Below are 22,802 nucleotides of genomic sequence, written 5' to 3' on the forward strand. Positions count from 1 at the left end.
AAGAACCTCACTCATTTTCTCTGACTCCTCGCATTACTTCCCTCCTTTGTCCTTGAGTGGGCCAACCCTTTCTCTAGTTACCCTCTTGCTCCTTACGTATGAAGAAAAGGCTTTGGGATTTTCCTTAACCCTGTTTGCTAAAGATATTTCGTGACCCCTTTTAGCCCTCTTAATTCCTCATTTCAGATTGGTCCTACTTTCCTGATATTCTTCCAAAGCTTCATCTGTTTTCAGTCACCTAGACCTTATGTATGCTTCCTTTTCCCTCTTTGCTAGTCTCACAATTTCACCTGTCATCCATGGTTCCCTAATCTTGCCCTTTCTATCCCTCATTTTCACAGGGACATGTCTGTCCTGCACTCTAATCAAACTCTCTTCAAAAGCCTCCCATATATCAAATGTGGATTTACCCTCAGACAGCTGCTCCCAATCCATGTTCCCCGGCTCTTGCCAAATTTTGCTATAGTTGGCCTTCCCCCAATTCAGCACTCTTCCTTTAAGACCACTCTCAACTTTGTCCATCAGTATTCTAAAACTTAGTGATGAATAGTGATGAACACAAGGGGACAGGTGGTCTGAAGTGCATTTGTTTTAATGCGAGAAGTGTAGTAGGTAAGGCAGATGAACTTAGGGCTTGGATTAGTACCTGGGAGTATGATGTTATTGTTATTACTCAGACTTGGTTGAGGGAAGGGCAAGATTGGCAACTAAATATCCCAGGTTATAAATGCTTCAGGTGTGATCACTATTCCCAAAGTAATCCCCTACTGAAACTTTAACCACCTGACCGGGGCTCATTCCCCAGGTCCAGTATGGCCCCTTCCCGAGTTGGACTATTTACATAAAAACCAAAAGAATTGCAGATGCTGTAAATCAGGAACAAAAACAAAGTTGCTGGAAAAGCTCAGCACATCTTGCAGCATCTGTGGAGAAGAAAACAGAGTTAATGTTTCGGGTCCGGTGACCCTTCCTCAGAACTCAGAACTTCCTCAGAACTGTTCTGAGGAAGGGTCACCGGACCCGAAATGTTAACTCTGTTTTCTCCTCCACAGATGCTGCCAGACCTGCTGAGCTTTTCCAGCAACTTTGTTTTTGTTGTGGACTATTTACATACTGCTCTAGAAAACCCTCCTGGATGCTCCTGACAAATTCTGCTCCATCTGAACTCCTAACACTAAATGAATTCCCGTCAATGTTGGGAAAATTAAAATCTCCCATCACCAGCACCCTGTTGCTCCTACGTCTTTCCATAATCTGTCTACATGTTTGTGCCTCTATCTCACGCTTGCTGTTGGGAGGCCTGTAGTACAGTCCCAACATTGTTACCGCACCCTTCCTTTTTCTGAGCTCTGCCCATATTGTCTCACTGCTCGAGTCCTCCATAGTGCCCTCCTTCAGCACAGCTGTGATATCCTCTTTGAGCAGTAATGCTACTCCTCCACCCCTTTTACCTCCCTCTCTATCCCACCTGAAGCATCTATAACCTGGGATATTTAGTTGCCAATCTTGCCCTTCCCTCAACCAAGTCTCAGTAATAGCAATAACATCATACTCCCAGGTACTAATCCAAGCCCTAAGTTCATCTGCCTTACCTACTACACTTCTTGCATTAAAACAAATGCACCTCAGACCACCTGTCCCTTTGCGTTCATCATCTGCCCTCTGCCTACTCTTCCCCTTAGTCACACTGACTTCATTATCTAGTTCTTTACAGGCTTTAGTTATTACCTCCTTACTGTCCACTAACCTCCTCATTTGGTTCCCATCCCCCTGCCACGTTAGTTTAAACCGTCCCCAACAGCGTTAGCAAAAGCAGCCCCTAGAACATTGGTTCCAGTCCTGCCCAGGTGTAGATCATCCGATTTGTAATAGTCCCACCTCCCCCAGAACCGGTCCCAATGTCCCAAAAATCTGAACCCTGCCTTTAGAAGTAAGATAAAAGGGTCTTGGCTGACTTCTTAATATATTTTGAAGGCGTTTGGTCTGCTATAATAGATTAAATAACCTTCTTTATTATTAAAGTTAAAGAAAGCTTGTTTCCGGAAATATTTAACAGGACCATTCACTCTTGGGTTCAGTAAACACACAGCACTTATTCTGTTCATGATACAACTGTTATACCTAAAATAGTTTTGATCCTAGCTGGTTTCACAACATATCGCTCAAGGAAAGTTTTGCAAAAGCATTTTGCAAATGTACCTTGCAGATCTTTGTCAATTTAGTTGATCTAGTCTTTGGGAAAATTAAAATCTTTTTTAGAAGTTCCAATAATTTTTTGTTTAATGTTCTCTTGGGGGCCCATTAACAACTCGCACTGAGGGCCTATAAACAATTCCCACCAGCGCTCTCTGGCCCTTCCTATTCCTCATCTCCTGTTATTTACCTTGATTATGTTGATTCTCCTTTGTGATTTTCTGAGCCAAGATTCTTTTTCATGACAACTTTATTTTGTCTTTTGTTACTCGAGCTTCCCCTTCTGTTTTTGCATTTGCATGTCTTTTTGAAATATTGAATATTATTTCCAAATCTTGATTACCTTGCAATAATGCCTCGCTAGTAATGATTAGTTCAAAATGATTTATCTTTCTTTGTGCCCCGAGTTCATCCATCTTACTGCAGATGCTTTCTCCATTCAAATAACATGAATTCATGTTTTTACAACTCCAGCTTGCATGGACCTTACGTTTTTACTTTTAATATTATGATTGTCTATCTCTTCTGGCCCCAATATAATGCATCAATATAATGCTATTGCCTCAACTTAAATCTTTGGATCTCTAAATCTCCCTTCCCCTGTTACCCTTCACTCCTCCCTCTCTGTTAGCTTAAAGCCATTTTTCTACTTTGACCATTTATTTGATATATTCTTATATTTGTACCTTCCTGTCATCATTACCTGCATTGCTACGCAGCACTATTGCTTTCTCCTTTCTCTTTAAATTTCCAAATCTTTCCTCACATGAACCAATTAGCATGTAGTTCTTTTTACAACAATGGTTATACAACTCACCAGGTCCTGGCATGTTCTGCTGAAGACTGTCCCATTGATAAAGCTCTCTTATATCTTCAGTGCTGGTGCTAGTGCCCATGAATTAAAATCTAATCTTTTGAACCTCTCGATTGTTAACACTGCACTCATTAGCAATTTATGACAGATTGCATCTAGTAGCTTATGATTTATCTCAATGGTGAATTTCTTGCTGTGTAGGTATGCATGAAACAGCATGATGATGAAGACCATGACTAATGTTTCAAGCTCCATATCAGAATAGTTGGTTTACGTGGTCGATGATAGTTTTCAAACCAAAAGCAAAGGGTTTTATCTTGCAAAAGTCATGTGCATAGGCTTTTTTGTGATACATCCACTTTGGAAATCATGTCTTTCCTGGGATTGTCATATTGCTGTAGGAGAATGTTGTTGAGAAAATCATCTTGCCATACGAAAGGGACATCCTTCTTTAGTAAGCCTCTCAGCAGCATTGATTTGTCAGTGAATTTTGGAGTGTATGGTGAGAAGAACTTGAAAATTTGAGTCAAAATTTGATCTGACAGATCTTTATTTTATGGAGTTGACATATGTTTAACGTTTTTGATCTTATTTGCTTCATGGATGGAGAAAATAGACCCACAGAGTTTATCTGGCTGACATTGACCTGGCACTTTGTGCAGTTAAATAATAATCATTGTTATTGCAACACTGTCATCAGTCAGTGAAGATTGCGGTCATGCTCTGTCTTTGTCTCAATGACCACGATATCAAGAGCAATGCAAAGGCAACCAGCTACATTCTTAGTTATCTTATCCATATGCAACTGGACTAGGTCTTGGGTTTTTGAGAGCCAAAATGATGGTCGATGGAAATGGTACCATCCAAATTGTGTACTAAATGTTGTGAACTCTTGGGATTCTTCTGCTAAATGAACAGACCAGTAACGATGCTTTGCATCTAGCTTGGAGAACAAGCATGGCCTAGACAATTTAGGATTTAGTTCTTGCAGTATTGGTATTTTGTGTCAACAACTTTTAAGTAAAGTTTTGAGTCAAATTATATCATTTTACTCTATCTTAAGATCAAAGGCAATATAGCAAAGAAACAGGCCCTTTGGCTGTCCAAGCCTGCGCTGACACGTTTTGACCTTTCATACTAAAACTATCTTCACTACAGGATCTATATCCCTCTAATCCCTACACGTATTTGTTGTTCTTCTTGAATGCGTTGTTGAGTCTGCTTCCACCACCACCTTTGGCAGTGCATTCCAGGCTTTCACTGCCCTTCATGTGAAAAATTTGCCTCGCACATCTTTTTTAAACTCCTCCCCCCACCCAGTTCTTATTCAATTCTCCTGAATGTGCACACTAAATTTCCTTGGACAATCATTAAAAAGGTTGCACTATCCTTATGATGAAATCCTGCATCACTATTGACATTTCAGATTAATTCAAATCCATCTGAGTACAGATGTTTGAGATTGTTGATGGATTCAACTGCATCATGTGTCGACTAGTTTGCCTTAGTGAGTGTGGTTTGTGTCTCATGAATTGTGGCTGTGAGAGCTGTGCCTACTGGTAATCCTGCTACCAGTCTTGCAGACTGCTGGTATCTGCTAGGTAGAAGATTTTGGGAAGCCAATATGAGCTTATATATAATACTGTAACATGACTTGGGGATGCACGGAATTGGTGATCCATTATATGCTGTGAGACTGTCTCTTCTAGATATTTTCTAAACAACCTGTTACAGAGATGCTGTTACGCATTAATAATTGTTCCATGGAGAACCATTTGCTGAGGTACATGTTAGTGGTAACAAGTTGTTACTAGCTCCCTTGTTGATTTTAGCTTTTAGTCTATGTTGTCCTGACTTTTCAAGAGATATAATATTATTGGATGGTTTTTCAAGAGATATAATATTATTGGTTGGTTTTGGGGGAGGTCATTGGTGATTAAGTTGATTGATTCTGCCTCAGTTGCTCTGAATGGTGCAAGTGAGACTGTCTTCATTGGCCTATGTTTGGTCAACACAGTAAAGTTAAATATTTCTGCGAGTCAGCAGTTCATACAAAATCAAGTACAGACTTAAATAAGAATCGTAGTGAATGGATAAGGAAGATAAGTCTGAAAATGACAAACAACTTCACACACCAAGCACCAGGTGGAGACTAAGGCACACTATATATAATAACTCAATTGGAAGCAATCCTCAGACTTTTGAACAGCAACAAACTTTGACAGCCAAATAAATTAAAAGATAGATTGATGTGTAGAGCTTCTATAATATTATAATTTTTATGTTTGTTTTGCATGTCATAAATGTACACATAGAACATAGAACATCGAACATTACAGCGCAGTACAGGCCCTTCGTCCCTCGATGTTGCGCCGACCTGTGAAACCAATCTGAAGCCCATCTAACCTAAACTATTCCATTATCATCCATATGTTTATCCAATGACCATTTAAATGCCCATAAAGTTGGCGAGTCTACTATTTTTGCAGGCAGGGCATTCCACGCCCTTACTACTCTCTGAGTAAAGAACCTACCTCTGACATCTGTCCTGTATCTATCACCCCTCAATTTAAAGCTATGTCCCCTCGTGCTAGCCATCACCATCCGACGAAAAAGGCTCCCACTGTCCACCCTATCTAATCCTCTGATCATCTTGTATGTCTCTATCAAGTCACCTCTTAACCTTCTTCTCTCTAATGAAAACAGCCTCAAGACCCTCAGCCTTTCCTCATAAGACCTTCCCTCCATACCAGGCAACATCCTGGTAAATCTCCTCTGCACCCTTTCCAATGCTTCCACATCCTTCCTATAATGCAGTGACCAGAACTGTACACAATACTCCAAGTGCGGCCGCACCAGAGTTTTGTACAGCTGCAACATGACCTCATGGCTCCGAAACTCAATCCCTCTACCAATAAAACCTAACATACTGTACGCCTTCTTAACAACGCTATCAACCTGGGTGGCACTTTCAGTGATCTATGCACATGGACACCGAGATCTTTCTGCTCATCCACACTACCAAGAATCTTACCATTAGCCCAGTACCCTGTATTCCTGTTACTCCTTCCAAAGTGAATCACCTCACACTTTTCCGCATTAAACTCCATTTGCCACCTCTCAGCCCAGCTCTGCAGCTTATCTATGTCCCTCTGTAACCTGCAACATCCTTCTGCACTATCCACAACTCCACCGACTTTGGTGTCATCTGCAAATTTACTAACCCATCCTTCTATGCCCGCATCCAGGTCATTTATAAAAATGACAAACAGCAGTGGCCCCAAAATAGATCCTTGAGGTACACCACTAGTAACTGAACTCCAGGATGAACAGTTCCCATCAACCACCACCCTCTGTCTTCTTACAGCTAGCCAATTTTCTGATCCAAACCACTAAATCACCCTCAATCCCATGCCTCTGTATTTTCTGCAATAGCCTACCATGGGGAACCTTATCAAACGCTTTACTGAAATCCATATACACCACATCAACCGCTTTACCCTCATCCACCTGTTTGGTCACCTTCTCAAAGAACTCAATAAGGTTTGTGAGGCACAACCTACCCTTCACAAAACCGTGTTGACTATCCCTAATCAAATTATTCCTTTCTAGATGATTATAAATCCTATCTCTTATAATCCTTTCCAACACTTTACCCACAACCAAAGTAAGGCTCACTGGTCTATAATTACCAGGGTTGTCTCTACTCCCCTTCTTGAACAAGGGGACATTTGCTAGTCTCCAGTCTTCTGGCACTATTCCTGAAGACAATGACGACATAAAGATCAAAGCCAAAGGCTCTGCAATCTCCTCTCTAGCTTCCCAGAGAATCCTAGGATAAATCCCATCCGGCCCAGGGGACTTATCTATTTTCACACCTTCCAGAATTGCTAACACCTCCTCCTTATGAACCTCAATCCCGTCTAGTCTAATAGACTGTATCTCAGTATTCTCCTCGACTACATTGTCTTTTTCCTGTGTGAATACTGACGAAAAATATTCATTTAGCACCTCTCCTATCTCTTCGGACTCCACGCACAACTTCCCACTACTGTCCTTGACTGGCCCCATTTTAAAAGATTATTGTATATGACAGATGTACTTAACCTTGAGTTCTTGGCGTTTAAAACCTTTGAAAACACATTTTTTTCCTCTCAATTATCATCTTTGTGAATCCTTCTGCAGATTGTTCTAAACATCAAAATATTAAATTGTAGAGAGATAAGGAGCATTAAGCTGTAGCTCTCTTCTTCATATCTTGCATCAGGTTTGTCTCTGCACCTACATGGTACAGCACAGCCAGTATAGCTCTTCAAATGCTCTCTGTTCCCATGCCTGTATGAGTATGTATAATGTGATGCATGCCGCTATACTTTTCCACACTGTCTTTTTAACTTACATGAGCCTTGGACGTTGTTGGTAAGGTCACTATTTGTTGGCCATTGCTAATTAGAGTCATTGTGTCATACAGCATGGAAACAGACCAACTAGTCCACACCGACCATATTCCCAAACTAAACTAGCCCCATCTACCTGTGTTTGTCCCATGTCCATCCAAACCTTTTCTATTCATGTACCTATGCAATTGTCTTTTAAACATTACTATATCTGATCCACCACTTCCTCTGGCAGTTCATTCCACACACTAACCATTCTCTGTGTAAAAAAAGTTGCCCGTCATGACTTTTTAAGATCTTTCTCCTTAAAAATATGCCCCTAATTTTGAATTCCCCCAACATACGAAAAAGACCTTTGCTATTCACCTTATGTATTGTAGGGTTCTGGTTTGCACTCGGTAATTTGTTGACTTTTAGGTGGTTCAAATCACCCCCAGATCCCTGGTTCTTATACTGGACTTATTTAGGGAATATGAAATGAAGGAGGCAGTAGACATGTGCTTCAGGGCAAAAGAATCTCTGTGTTTATTTAAAAACAAAAATTAAGTATAATACAAGAAATAATGGCAAATGCAATAAAACACAATTATACAGAGGACAAAAATTAAATACACTATCATATTATACAGAGCTTAAAATGCTATTAGAAGGTAAAAGGCAGTTTTAATCACAGACACTTTCACCAGGCTTCCTACCCTTGGGGGCCCCTACTCTGTCACCCCCCCCCCCTCCCCGGTAGCTAGTTTGGATGCTTGGGAATCTCAGCGATTTAAGCTCACCACTGGGTGAGTACACAAGTACAGCTGACTGTTCCTGTTTGCTGTATCTGGTGCTTCAATGAATTCTTTGGACGGTGTAGGCCTTCAGTGTGGGTTGATACCGCTGATGCAGAAGGACGTGTTTTGGATTTATCAGATGAGTGCTTGGTTTTCCTCACGTTGTGGTGGCTTTTGTGAGCCAGTTTTCACGTCCGGATGCACCTGACACATTGTGGTGTCAATTGGGTCAGTGGCTTTTGGAGGAAGTTGGTTGTCAGGTCTACAGGCCTTGGTCAAAGCCAAAAGAATTGTGGATGCTGTAAATCAGAAACAAAAACACAAGTTGCTGTAAAAGCTCAGCAGGTCTGGCAGTATCTGTGAAGAGAAATCAGCATTAACATTTCTTCAGGGCTCTGTGGAAGGGTCACCAGACCAAAACATTAATGCTGATTTCTCTTCACAGATGCTGCCAGACCTGCTGAGCTTTTACAGCAACTTCTGTTTTTGTTTCTGCAGGTTGTGGTTAGCTGCCGTTGGTTCTCTTGACTCGAACAGGCCTGTATCGGTAGTTTTCTGAATTGTTTTTGGGATCCCCCTTTTGGAGATAGCTCGTGGAAATAGCTGCTGGAATTAGCAGTTGGAAACCTTCTTCTGAAGATTGCTGTTTGGAAAGCCTCTTGGGGAGATAGCTGCTTGGGATCCCTCTCCTGGGGATAGCGGTAGGGATAGCTCCTGGGGTGATAAGGTCACTGGACCCGAAATGTTAACTCCGTTTTTCCTTCACAGATGCTGCCAGAGCTGCTGAGCTTTTCCAGCAACTTTGTTTTTGTTCTTGATTCACAGCATCCGCAGTTCATTTGGCTTTTTTGATAGTTCCTTGAGGTGAGATTGGGCCCTGCAATTATACTAATAGTGGGCCTGCTATCTTCTTGCCAAATCTGCACTTGCCATTGTGTTACTGGTGTTTCCTTTGAGATCAATCAGCTTCCTGACAGTTAAGAATATGTGTGAATGTATTTTGGTGGAAGTTGAATGCCAGATATCTGTGTGAATGAGTACTGATTTAAGTTAAATGTCTGGTATCTGTAGAAACCCCATTCAGTCTGTGTTGGGTGGTGTTAGGTCTGGTTGATTGTTCTCTTAGAGTGGATGTGTAACTTCAAATTTCAGGGCCGAGAAATGGTTCCAGACAGGCATCTCTGTGACTGTGTATTTTTCCCAGAGCATAGCCCGCTGCATTTCTACTTTTAAAGTTTTTGAAAAGTCCAGGGTTTTGGTCCGGTATTTTAGATGACAGGGATTTTTGCTCAATCCTACATTATGCCCCTCTTGATTTCATAAACTTCTATAAGGTCAACCCTCAACCTTTTTGCACCAATGAAAAAATTCCCAGCCTATGTTTATAACTCAAACCCTCCATTCCTGAAAACATCCTGGTGCACATAGTTTTGCTATAACGCATGTTTCGTTAATGTGAATTGGTTGTAACACGATTGATGAATAGTAGGCGCTGTTTGGATAATGCAAACTTTCTGCTTTGCAGGTATAGTGATTTTCTGTAGCAATTTCCCTATAATGTGATTTTCTACTGTGACTTTCTATAGCACGATTTTCTATAGCGTGAGGTCACGCAAAAAATGTAACTATCGTGTTATAGGAAGACTACCTGTAAATCTTTTCTGAACCCCGTCCAGTTTAATTATATCCCTCCTTTAATTGGACAGCCAAAACTGCACACAGTACTCCAGAAGAGGCCTCACTGACAACCTATAAAACCTCAACATTACGTCCCAACTTCTATACGCAAAGGTCCCTGAGTAATGAAGGTAAACATGCTAAATGTTTTTCTAACCACCTTATCTATATGTGCCGCAAACTTCAAAGAATTATGTATGTGAATTCTTAGGCTTCTCTGTTCTACAACACTATGTGGGCAGCATGGTGGCTCAGTGGTTAGCACTGCTGCCTTACAGTGCCAGGAACCTGGGTTTGATTCCACCCTCGGGCAACTGTCTGTGCGGAGTTTGCATATTCTTCCCGTGTCTGCGTGGGTTTCCTCCCACAGTCCAAAGATGTGCAGGCTAGGTCGATTGGCCATGCTAAATTTCCCATAGTGTCCAGGGATGTTTGGGTTAGACATGGGAAATGCATGTGTAGTGGAATGAGTTAGGGTGGGATGCTGTTCAGAAGGACTGTGTTGGGCGGAATGGCCTGATCCACACTGAGGGATTCTATGACTACTGAGGGCCCTAATTGTGTAAGTCCTGCCCTTGTTTGTTTTACCAAATGAAGTACCTCACATTTATCCAAATTAAACTCCATCTGCCACTCCTCAGCCCATTGACCCAATTGATCAAGATATCTTTTTAATCTTAGATTACTTTCTTCACAATCCACTAAACCACTGATTTTGGTGTCATCTATAAACTTACTAACCACACCTCCTATATACTCATCCAAATCTTTGCATAAATGAAAAACAAAAGTGGACTCAGTACCAAACCCTGTGGAACACTGTTGGTCACAGGCCTCCAGTCTGAAAAACAACCCTCTGTCTCCTACTGTAAAGCCAATTTTGTATCCAATTTGCAAGCTCCATATGTATCTCATGTAATCTAACTTTATCAATTAGCCTACCATGCAGAACCTTATTAGAACATAAGAACCAGGAACAGGAGTAGGCCATCTGGCCCTTTGAACCCGCCCCACCATTCAATAGGATCATGGCTGAGCTTTTCATAACCTCACCTCCACTTACCCACCCTCTCACCATAACCCTTAATTCCTTTACTGTTCAAAAACTTATCTATCTTAGCTTTAAGCACATTCAATGAGGAAGCCTCAACTACTTCACTGGGCAGGGAATTCCACAGAATCACAACCCTTTGGGTGAACAAGTTCATCCTCAATTCAGTCCTAAATCTGCTCTCCCTAATTTTGAGGCTATGCCCTCTTGTTCTAATTTCACCTGCCAGTGGAAACATCCTCCTTGCTTCTAACTTATCTATTCCCTTCATAATTTTATATGTTTAAGATGCCCCCTCATTCTTCTAAATTCCAATGAATATAATCCCAGTATACTCAGCCTCTCCTTATAAGCCAACCCTCTCAACACTGGAATCAACTTAGTGAATCTCCTCTGCACCCCCTCCAGTGCCAGTGCATCCTTTCTCAAGGAAGGAGACCCAAACTACATGCAGTACTCCTGGTGTGGCTCATCAGCACCCTATACAGTTGTAACATAGGAACTGCCAATGCTGGAGAATCTGCGATAACAAGGTGTAGAGCTGGATGAACACAGCAGGCCAAGCAGCATCAGAGGAGCAGAAAAGCTGATGTTTCGGGTCTGGACCCTTCAGAAAAAAAAAATTCTGAAGAAGGGTCCAGACCCGAAACGTCAGCTTTTCTGCTCCTCTGATGCTGCTTGGCCTGCTGTGTTCATCCAGCTCTACACCTTGTTATCTATATAACATAACTTCCCTGCTTTTAAACTGAAACCCTCTAACAATGAAGGACAAAATTCCATTTGTCTTCTTAATTACTTGTTGCACCTGCAAACCAACCTTCTGTGATTCATGCACAAGGACATCCAGGTCCCACTGCAAAGCAGCATGCTGCAATTTTCTACCGTCAAATAATAGTCCTTTTTACTGTTATTCCTACCAAAATGGATGACTTCACATACTTTCGCTGAGCACTTTGAAAAATTGCTTTGAAAGTCCTCCACTGTTCCTCAACTGCCCCACCAAAATTTTGCTTCCAGTCTACTATAGCCAACTCTTCCCTCATCCTATTCTAATCTCCTTTGTTTAAGCACAGTATCCTGTATTGGGTTTTATCTTCTCACTTTCCATCTGTATTCTAAATTCAACCATACTGTGATTGCTCCTTCCAAGAGGATCCCTAACTATGAGATCATTAATTATTCCTGTCTCATTACACACGACCAGATCTAGAATAGCTTGCTCCCTGGTCAGTTCCATTACATATTGTTCAAGAAATCTATCACGGATACATTCAATGAACTCTCCTCAAGACTGCCTTGACCGACCTGGTTCAACCAATCGACATGTAGATTAAAATCCTCCATGATAATTTTTACAGGCATTAGTTATTTCTTTGTTTTTTTGTCCGCCCCAATGCAGTGGTATTATTTGGTGGCCTACAAACTATGCCTATCAGTGACTTTTTCTAATTAGAATTTCTAATTTCCACCCAAATGGATTCAACCATATTCTCCATAGAACCCATATCATCTCACTACTGCTCTGATGTCATCCTTAAATAACAGAGCTACACCACACCCCTTACCTTCCTGTCTGTCTTTCTGAATAGTCTGATACCCCTGGATATTTAATTCCCAGTTGTGACAATCCTGCAACCATCTCCACAATGGCTACTAAATTATAATCATTCACGATAATTTGTGCCGTTAACTTATCTGCCTTGTTTTGAATGCCATGAGCATTTAGGTAAAGTGGCTTTATGCTAGTTTTTATACCTTCTTTTTGAATTCTAACATTTCCATTAATAATACCTCCTGAATTTTCCTTCCTTTTAACTTCTTTCATAGTCTATGATGTAGTTAAACCCTTCTGCATACTTTTCTATTTACCATTATACTTCACATCATTTTCTGCTTCCTTTTCCTGAAATACACTAGTTTAAAATCCTAGTAACCACTCTATTTATCCTTTTCGCCAGAACACTGATTCCAGATCGGTTCAGGTGGAGACTATACCAACGGTACAGATCCCACCACCCGTTTCAAAACTGATGCCAATGTCCCATGAAATGGAACCCCTCTTTTCCATACCACTCCTTTAGCGATGTGTTTACTTCCCTAATTATCTTACCCCAAGACAATTTGCACAATGCTTGGATAATAATCTAGAGGTTATAACCCTTGAGGACCTGTTCCTTAATTTTGTTCCTAGTGCTTGATACTCCCCAAACAGGTCCTCCTTCCTAGCCTTGCCTATGTTGTTTGTCCCAATGTGGACCACAACAACTGGATCCTTGCCCTCACGCTCCAAAATCCTTTCAAGCTGGTCAGAGATGAGGTTGTAGACTTGCTCACCGAGCTGGTGTGTTTGGTTGCAGACGTTTTGTCACCTGTCGGTGAAGCATTTATATTCTGTCCCACTTGTTATTTATATGCCTTGGTTTGTTGGGGTGGTTGGCATTACTTCCGGATCTATTTTTCAGTGGTTTGTATATGTTCAATGTGTTTGTTGATGGAGTTCCGGTTAGAATCCAAGCCTCCAGGAATTCCCTAGCCTGTCGCTGTTTGGCTCATGCTATTATGGGTGCGTTTCCCCAGTCAATTTGTGTCCTTCTTTGTCCGTGTGTATTGAGACCAGTGAAAATTGGTCGGGTCTCTTGGTGGCTAGTTGGTGTTCATGTATTCTTATTGTCAGTTTCCTTCCAGTTTGGCCTATGTAATGTTTTTCATTGTCCTTGCATAGTATTTTGTATATTACGTTACTTTTATTAGTTGTGGGTAAGGGATCCTTTATTTTAGTCAGTAGCTGTTGCAGAGCAGTTGTCGGTTTGTGGGCTACCCTGAGCTGCCCTAATCAGAGATGTCCCTCACCCTGGCACGAGGCAGGCAACACACCATGCTGGACTCTTGATCCTGCTTACAAAGAATGCTATCAAGCCCCCTTATTACAGGGTTCTCTACAACTACCACTTGCCTTTTTGCTCACCCCTCTTGAACATGCTCCTGTATCACAGTGCAGTGGTCAGTTGGCTCATCCTCCCTACAGCCCTTTTCCTCATCCTCAGAAGAAGCAAGTCCCTCATACCTATTCAGCAAGGTCAAGAGCTAAAGCTGCTCCGTTCTTGAATTCAGGATCCCCCTACCTGCCTCACTTGCAATCACACCCTGCTGTCCCTGATCACTCACTGAATTTGAAGTACTTACTTAACCTACCAGGTGTGGCTGCCACCTGAAACAAAGTGTCCAGGTATCTGTCCCCATCCTGGATAAGCAGCAGTGTTTGAACCTCAGTTTCCCGCTCATCAACTCTGAACCGAAGATCTGAGCAAGCAACACTTCCTGCAGATGTGGTCACTGCAGCTCGCAATGGAGACTGCCAGCTCCCACATTGTACAGCTACAGCACATCACCTGCCCATCCATCTCTACTTAGTTAATTACTTTATTACTTTGTATAAATTTCTGACTGCTCCCTGCAAACTAGCAAAGGCTTCACTAAAGTCCAAGTAAACAATGTCTACCACCCTGCCCTCATCAATCTTTTTAGTCACTTCTTTAAAAAACTCCATTAAGTTTGTGAAACTTGGTTTCCCTCACACAACATCATCTTGACTATCCCTAATCATTGTCTTTCGGCTGAGCGGTCCACTAACTACACCAGAAACCAGTGGAGAGTCTCTTTGGATCTGGAGTCATGTGTAGGCATCACTGAGTAAAAGACGGCAGATTTCCTTCCCTAAAGGGAAATAATGAACCTGATGAGATGTTCCAACAATCAGTGATGGCTTCTTTGCTCAGAAAAGCTTGTAATTCCAGATTTTGAATGGAATTTATTTAATTTCCTCTGGCTGCTGTGGTGTGATGTGAACTTCTGTGCATGGAACATTAGGCTGGATTACGAGTTCATTGACATTACCACTATACACCATTTCCTCCAAAAATATCCATCATTCATCTGTTGCATGATTGATAGTCACCTGTAAACATGGGGTTCACAGTTCATTACCATTTGCTGACTTTGGAGAATTGGTGCTGATTCCAGAGCTATCCCAGTACTAAAGTAAAAACAGAAATACAAAATCTTGGTCAGGTTGTATTTGCAGAATGAAACAGTTTTGAGTTTTGAATTTGCAACATGATCTCAACCTGAAATTCCCACATACTTCTGACATTTTTTGTCATGATTTCAGATTTCCAACATCTGCAGTATTTTGCTTTTGTTGCTTAGAACATAGAACATAGAACAGTACAGGCCCTTCAGCCCACGATGTTGTGCCGAACTTTTACCCTAATCCTAAGGTCTATCTAATCTCCACCCCTACCTAATACTATCATCAATATGCCTATCTAATAGCCGCTTAAATGCCCCTAATGAGGCCATCTCCACTACCCTCTCTGGCAATGCATTCCACGCCCCTACCACTGAGTAAAGAACCGACCTCCGACGTCTCCCCTATATCTACCTCCACTCACTTTAAAACTATGCTCCCTCGTAATAGCTAACTCCATCCTAGGAAAAAGTCTCTGGCTGTCTACTCTATCTATACCTCTGATCATTTTGTACACCTCTATCAAGTCATCTCTCATCCTTCGTTGATCTAAAGAGAAAAGACCTAGCTCTCTCAACCTTTCCTCGTAAGACCTTCCCTCCATTCCAGGCAACATCCTGGTAAACCGCCTCTGCACCTTTTTCAACGCTTCCACATCTTTCCTGTAATGATGCGACCAGAATTGGACACAATACCCCAGATGTGGCCAAACTAGGCTTTCGTATAGCTGGAGCATAACTTCACGGCTCTTGAACTCAATCCCTCTATTAATGAAAGCTAACACACCATACGCCTTCTTAACAGCTCTATCCACCTGGGTGGCAACTTTCAGGGAACTGTGGACATGAACCCCATTTTCCCTCTGCTCCTCCACACTGCCAAGAATCTTTCCATTAACCCTGTATTCTGCTTTCAAGTTTGTCCTACCAAAATGAATCACCTCACACTTTTCAGGATTAAACTCCATCTGCCACTTCTCAGCCCAGCTCTGCATCCGAACAATGTCCCTTTCTAACCGAGAACAGCCCTCCGCACTATCCACAACTCGACCGACCTTCGTATCGTCCGCGAACTTACTAATCCACCCTTCCACTCCTTCATCCAAATCATTTACAAACATCACAAATAGAAGAGGACCCAGAACAGATCCTGGTGGTACATCACTCGTAACTGAGCACCTTGTTGAATATTTTCCGTCCACTACCACCCTTTGCCTTCTAAGGGTCAGCCAATTCTGAATCCAATATGACACATTTCCCCCTATCCCACGCCTCCTTATCTTCTGCATGAGCTAACCATGGGAAACCTTATCAAACACCTTACTTAAATCCATGGAGACCATATCCACTGCTTTAATTTCATCCGCGTCTTTGGTCACCTCTTCAAAGAATTCAATAAGGTTTGTAAGGCATGATCTACCCCTCACAAATCCATGCTGACTATCACGAATCAAACTGTGCCTTTCCAAGTGTTCGGAAATCCTATCTCTGAGCCCTTTCCAATAATTTGCCCACCACTGACGTAAGACTAACTGGCCTGTAATTTCCGGAGTTATCCCTATTCTGTTTTTTGAACAAGGGAATGACGTTTGCCTCTCTCCAATCTTCCGGCACTATACCCGTGGACAGTGAGGATGAAAAGATCGTTGCCAAAGGCACTGCGATCTCTTCCCTCGCTTCCCATAGAATCCTTGGATAAATCCCATCTGGCCTGGGGGACTTATCTATCTTCAAGTTCCTCAAAATTCCGAGTACATCTTCCTTACTAACATGGACCTCCTCTAGCCTACCGGCCTGTTTCACACTGTCCTCCTCTACAACTAGGTCCCTCTCAGTTGTGAATACCGAAGAAAAGTATTCATTAAGGACCTCTCCTATCTCTTTAGGCTCCGTGCACAAATTCCCTTTCCAATCCTTGATCGGCCCTACCCTTTCTCTGGTCATTCTCTTATTCCTCACATACGTGTAAAAAGCTTTGGAGTTTTCCTTGATCCTATCTGCCAAGGTTTTCTCATGCCCCCTTTTTGCTCTCCTAAGCCCTTTCTTCAGCTCCTTCCTGGATAACCTGTATCCCTCTGGAGCCTTTTCCATTCCTTGTTTCCTAAACCTTATATAAGCATCCTTCTTCCTCTTAACCAGTCGTTTGACCTCTCTTGAGAGCCAAGGCTCCCTTACTCAACCGCATCTTCCCTGTCTGCAAGGGACAAACATATCGAGCACACGCAGTATGCATTCCTTAAACAATCTCCACATTTCAATAGTGCTCTTCCCTGACAGCATGTTCCCATTTTATGTTACCCAGTTCTTGCCTAACAGAATTGTAATTACTCTTCCCCCAATTATAAACCTTACCCTGCTGTATTTACCTATCCTTTTCCATGACTATTGTAAAAGTAACAGAGTTATGATCGCTACCGCCAAAATGCTCTCCTACCAATAGGTCTAACACTTGGCCCGATTCATTGCCAAGCACCAACTCCAAAGTGGCCTCTCCTCATGTTGGTCTATTTATGTACTGTGTCAGGAATCCTTCCTGAATGCACTGGACAAAATCTGCTCCATCTAAACTATTACAACTAAAAAGTTTCCAATCAATATTTGGAAAGTTGAAGTCACCCATGACTGCAACCCTGTGACTTCTGCACCTTTCCAGTATCTGCCTCCCAATCTGCTCCTCCACTTCTGTGCAACTATTAAGGGGTTTGTAAAAAAAACCCCAACAAAGTGACTGTTCCTTTCTTGTTCCTGACCTCAACCCAAACTGACTCTGTAGACACATCATTCTCGAACTGCCTTTCAGTAGTTGCTATACTAGCCCTGACTAGCAATGCCACTCCCCCGCCTCTTTTTCCACCCTCCCTGTTTCTTTTAAAGCATCTAAATCCTGGAACTTCCAACAACCATTCCTGTTCCTGAGTTACCCAAGTTTCTATAATGGCCACAACATCGTAGTTCCAAGTACTGACCCATGCTCTAAGTTCATCTGCCTTATTTCTGATACTTCTAGCATTGAAGTAAACTGATGTCAAACCATCTCTGGGTCCACAATTATGCTCCATCGACCACATTTCTTTATTAACAACGTCACTCCCTGTTGCGTCTGTTGGAAGACTGAATACTTCATCCTCTGAAATACAAAGCCGGTTCCCCAGCCCCTGCCAATCTAGTTTAAACCATCCTGTATACTCAAGCAAACCTCCCTCCCAGGATATTTGTGCCCTTCCGGTTCAGGTACAACCCGTCCTTACTGTAGAGGTCCCACCTTCCCCGGAATGTTCTCCAATTATACACATAATGGAAGCCCTACCTCCTACACCAGCCCTGTAGCCACGTGTTTAGATGCACTGTCTCCCTATTTCTTACCTCGTTATCACGTGGCACTGGTAGTAATCCAGAGATAATTATCCTGTTTGTCCTGGACTTCAGCTTCCAACTTAACTCCCTGTACTCGTTTTTCACATTCTCAGTCCTTTTTCTACCTATGTCATTGATACTGATGTGTATCATGACTGCTGGTTGCTCACCCTCCCCTTCAGGATCCTGAAGGCACGATCCAAGATGTCATGCTGGCACCCGGGAGGCAACATACCATCCGTTCATCTCATTTGCATCCACAGAACCGCCTGTCTGTGCCTCTTACTATTGAATTGCCCACTACAATTACTCTCCTATTCTCCCTACTTCCCTTCTGTGCCACAGGGCCAGGCTCAGTGCCAGAGACCTGTCCGCTATGGCCTTCCCCTGGTAGCTCGTACCCCACAACAGTATCCAAAACGGTATACTTATTATTGAGGGGAACGGCCACAGGGGATCCCTCCAGTCTGCCTATCCCCTTTCCCCTTCCTGACAGTCACCCAGCTACTTTCTTCCTGTACCTTGGGTGTGACCACCTCCTTATAACACCTCTCTATCACCCCCTCAGCCTCCCAAATGATCCGGAGTTCATCCAGCTCCAACTCCAGTTCCCTAATGTGGTTTGTGAGGAGCTGGAGTTGGGTGCACCTTGCAGGTGAAGTCAGAGGGGACACCAGCATTGACTCTTACCTCCCACATCCTGCAAGAGGAGCATGCAACTGCCCTAGGTTCCATTCCCTCTACTCTCGGTATCCAGAAGAATAAAAAAAAAGCCTTACCTTACTGAACCTCCACACTTTTTTTTTGGGTTAGAGGAGAAGGATCGGTGGGAGACTCTAGACGTGTAGTGTTTCGGGTTTAGCCAAAGCTGGAATATATTAGTTCCTTCCTAGCTCGCATCATCTGAGCTCCCGTTGCTCCAAACAAGAAGTCTGCTGCTGCACGAGGTAAGTTTTTAATACGGAAAAAAAACCTTACCTTCCCATCGGCACCGTGGCTCGCGCTTACGCCACTCCAAACAAGAAAGCCGCTGCTGCACGAGGAACGTTTTTATACGGGAAAAAAACCTTACCTTCGCATCGGGACCCTGACTCGCGCTACAGCTGCTCCAAACAAGAAGGCTGCTGCTGCACGAGGTAAGTTTTTATACGGAAAATAAAAGCTTACCTTCCCATCAGCACACTTGCTCGTGCTCCGGCTGCTCCAAACAAGAAGGCCGCTGCTGCACGAGGTAAGTTTTCATACGGAAAAAGAATCTTACCTTTCCTTCGGCATTCTGGCTCGTGTTCCCGCTCCTCCAAACAAGGCGGCTGCTGCTGCACATGGTAAGGTTTTGTCTGGAAAATTAGGCTTACTTTTCCGTCAGCACCCTCGCTTGCGCTCTCGCTACTCCAAAGAAGAAAGCCGCTGCTGCACGAGGTATGTTTTTATCCAAAAAAAACCTTACCTTGCCATCATCACCTTAGCTCACGCTCCCGCTGCTCCAAACAAGGCCGCTGCTGCACGAGGTAAGTTTTTATATGGAAAAAGAAACCTTACTTTCCCGTCGGCACCCTAGCTCGTGCTCCCTCTGTTCCAAACACCAAGGCCGCCGCTGCACGAGGTAAGTTTTTATATGGAAAGAAAACCTCACCTTGCTGTCAGCACCCTCGCTGTATGCTCCCGCTGCTCCAAACAAGGAGGCCGCTGCTGCACGAGGTAAGTTTTTATATGGAAAAAGAAACCTTACCTTCCCGTCAGCACCCTGGCTCGCAATCCCACCGCACCAAACAAGAAGGCTGCTGCTGCACAAGGAACGTTTTTATATGGAAAAAAAATCTTACCTTCGCATCGGGACCCTGGCTCGCGCTCCTGCTGCTCCAAACAAGAAGGCCGCTGCTGCATGAGGAAAACTTTTCTCCGGAAAAAAAATTCCTGAGTTTCCCGTCGGCACCCTAGCTCATTGTGCTGCTGTTCAAAACAAGAAGGGCACTGCTGCACGAGCTAAGTTTTCATACGGAAAAAAAATCCTTGCCTTCCCTTCAGCACCCTAGCTCGCTCTCCCGCTGTTCCAAACAAGAAGGCCGCTGCTGCACGAGCTAAGTTTTTGTCCGGAATAAAAGACTTTACCTTCGCGTCGGGACCCTGGCTCACGCTCCCGCTGCTCCAAACAAGAAGGCTGCTTCTCCACGAGGTAAGTTTTTATACGGAAAATAAAACCTTACCTTCCCATCGGCACCCTTGCTCGCACTCCCACTGTTCCATAAAAGGCCACTGCTGCACGATGTAAGTTTTCAAACGGAAAAATAACCCTTACCTTCCCTTCGGCACCCTGGCTTGCGCTCCCGTTGCTCCAAACAAGACGACCACTGCTGCACGAGGAACGTATTTACATGGAAAAAAAAAACATACCTTCCCATCAGTACCCTGGCTCGCACTCCCGCTGCTACAAACAAGAAGGCCGCTGCTGCAAGAGGCAAGTTTTTTTTTACGGAAAAAAGAACCTTACCTTCCCGTCGGCACCCTGGCTCGCGTTCCCGCTGCTCCAAACAAGAAGGCCACTGCGCCACAGGTCATTTATTATCTGGAAGAAAAAACCTTACGTTTCAGCTGTACAAAAGCTTGGTTCGGCCACGTCTGGAGTGTTGTGTCAAGTTCTGGTCACCTCATTACAGTAAAGATGTGGAGGTATTAGAAAAGGTGCAAAGGAGATTTACCAGGATGTTGCCTGGGATGGAGGGAATGTCTTACGAGGAAAGGTCGAGAGAGCTAGGGCTTTTCTCTTTAGAACGAAGGATGAGAGGTGACGTGATAGAGGTGTACAAAATGATCAGAGGTATAGATAGAGTCGACAGCCAGAGACTTTTTCCTGGGGTGGAGGTAGCTTTTGAGGGACATAGTTTTAAAGTGAAAGGAGATAGATATCGGGGAGACGTCAGAGGTAGGTTCTTTACTCAGAGAGTGGTAGGGGCGTGGAATGCATTGCAGGAGAGGGTATTGGAGTCGGCCTGGTTAGGCACATTTAGGCGGCTATTAGATAGGCATGTGTATGATAGTATAAGGTAGCGGTGGAGGTTAGATAGACTTTAGGTTTAGGGTAACAGTTCGGCACAACATCATGGACCGAAGGGGCTGTACTGTGCTTTACTGTTCTATGTTCTGTATTTTTCCTCGGCACCCTCGCTATGCGCTCCCGCTGCTCCAAACAAGAAGGCCGCTGCTGCACGAGGTATGTTTTTATACAGAAAATAAAAACTTTACCTTCGCGTCGGCACCCTGTCTTGCGATCCTGCCGCTCCAAACAAGAAGGTCACTGCTGCACGAGGAATGCTTTTATACGGGGGAAAAAAACCCCGTAATTTTCCGTTGGCAACCTCGATCACGCTCCCGCTGTTCCAAACAAGAAGGGCAGTGCTGCATGAGGTAAGCTTTCGTCTGGAAAAAAAACCCTTGCCTTCCCTTCAGCACCCTAGCTCACGCTCCCGCTGCTCCAAACGAGAAGGCCACTGCTGCATGAGATAAGATTTTGTCTGGAAAAAACACCTTACCATCCCATCGACATCCCTGGTTCGTGCTCCCGCTGCTCCAAACAAGAAGGCCACTGCAGCACGAGCTAAGTTTTTGTACGGAAAAAGAAATCCTTACTTTGCCGTCACCTTCGGCACCCTAGCTCGTGCTCCCGCTGTTCCAAACAAGAAGGCTGCTGCTGCACGAGGAACATTTTTATATGGAAAAAAAAACCTTACCTTTGCGTTGGGACTCTGCCTCACGCTCCCGCTGCTCCAAACAAGAAGGCTGCTGCTGCACGTGATAAGTTTTTATACGGAAAAGAAACCTTACCTTTCCGTCAGCACCCTCGCTTGTGCTCCCGCTGCTCCAAACAAGAAGGCTGCTTCTGCATGAGGTAAGTTTTTATATGGAAAATAAAACCTCACCTTCCCGTTGCTCCAAACAAGCAGGCCACTGCTGAACGAGGTAAGTTTTTATATGGAAAAAAAACCTTACCTTGCCGTCAGAACCCTCGCTTGCGCTCCCGCTGCTTCAAACAAGAAGGCCGCCGCTGCACGAGGTAATTTTTTATATGGAATAAAAACCTTACCTTCTCATCGGCACCCTGGCACGCACACCGGCTGCTCCAAAAATGAAGGCCGCTGCTGCACGAGTTAAGTTTTTAAATGGAAATAAAAACTACCTTCCCTTCGGCACTCTGGCTCGCGCTCCCGCTGCTCCAAACAAGAAGGCCCCTGCTGCACGAGGAACGTTTTTATATGGTAAAAAAAACCTTACCTTTGCGTCGGGACTTTGACTCGTGCTCCAGGTGCTCCAAACGAGAAGGCCACTGCTGCACGAGTTAGTGCCCTTGAGGTGGGGGAGGACACCAGAAAATGGAGAAAGAATAAAAGTGCAAGAATTTGGTGAAGTGCAAGTCAGAGCACAGTTGCAAACTGACAAATTCCCCCCCTTCTGCATTAGGATAATATCCCAACTATTACTAGACTGGTGCCTGGACTGGGTGGGGTGTCTTAAGAGGAAAG

General features: G+C 43.6%; 1 long non-coding RNA gene across 2 annotated transcripts; it reads right to left on the minus strand.

Annotated features, from left to right (window-relative positions):
• Positions 1-14,733: 14,733 nt before the first annotated feature.
• Positions 14,734-22,527, minus strand: LOC125484595. 2 transcript variants are annotated; one of them, XR_007263429.1, is made up of 5 exons: positions 22,460-22,495; positions 21,529-21,657; positions 20,777-20,851; positions 20,585-20,639; positions 14,734-14,941 (listed from the first exon to the last, which is right to left on the minus strand). It is a non-coding gene; the product is annotated as an uncharacterized LOC125484595 (long non-coding RNA). The 2 variants fall into 2 exon arrangements; XR_007263428.1 differs by lacking the exon at positions 21,529-21,657 and having other exon boundaries at positions 22,460-22,527.
• Positions 22,528-22,802: the final 275 nt, after the last annotated feature.

This window comes from Rhincodon typus, chromosome 12 (assembly GCF_021869965.1).
Source record: "Rhincodon typus isolate 14 chromosome 12, sRhiTyp1.1, whole genome shotgun sequence".
NCBI lineage: Eukaryota > Metazoa > Chordata > Chondrichthyes > Orectolobiformes > Rhincodontidae > Rhincodon > Rhincodon typus.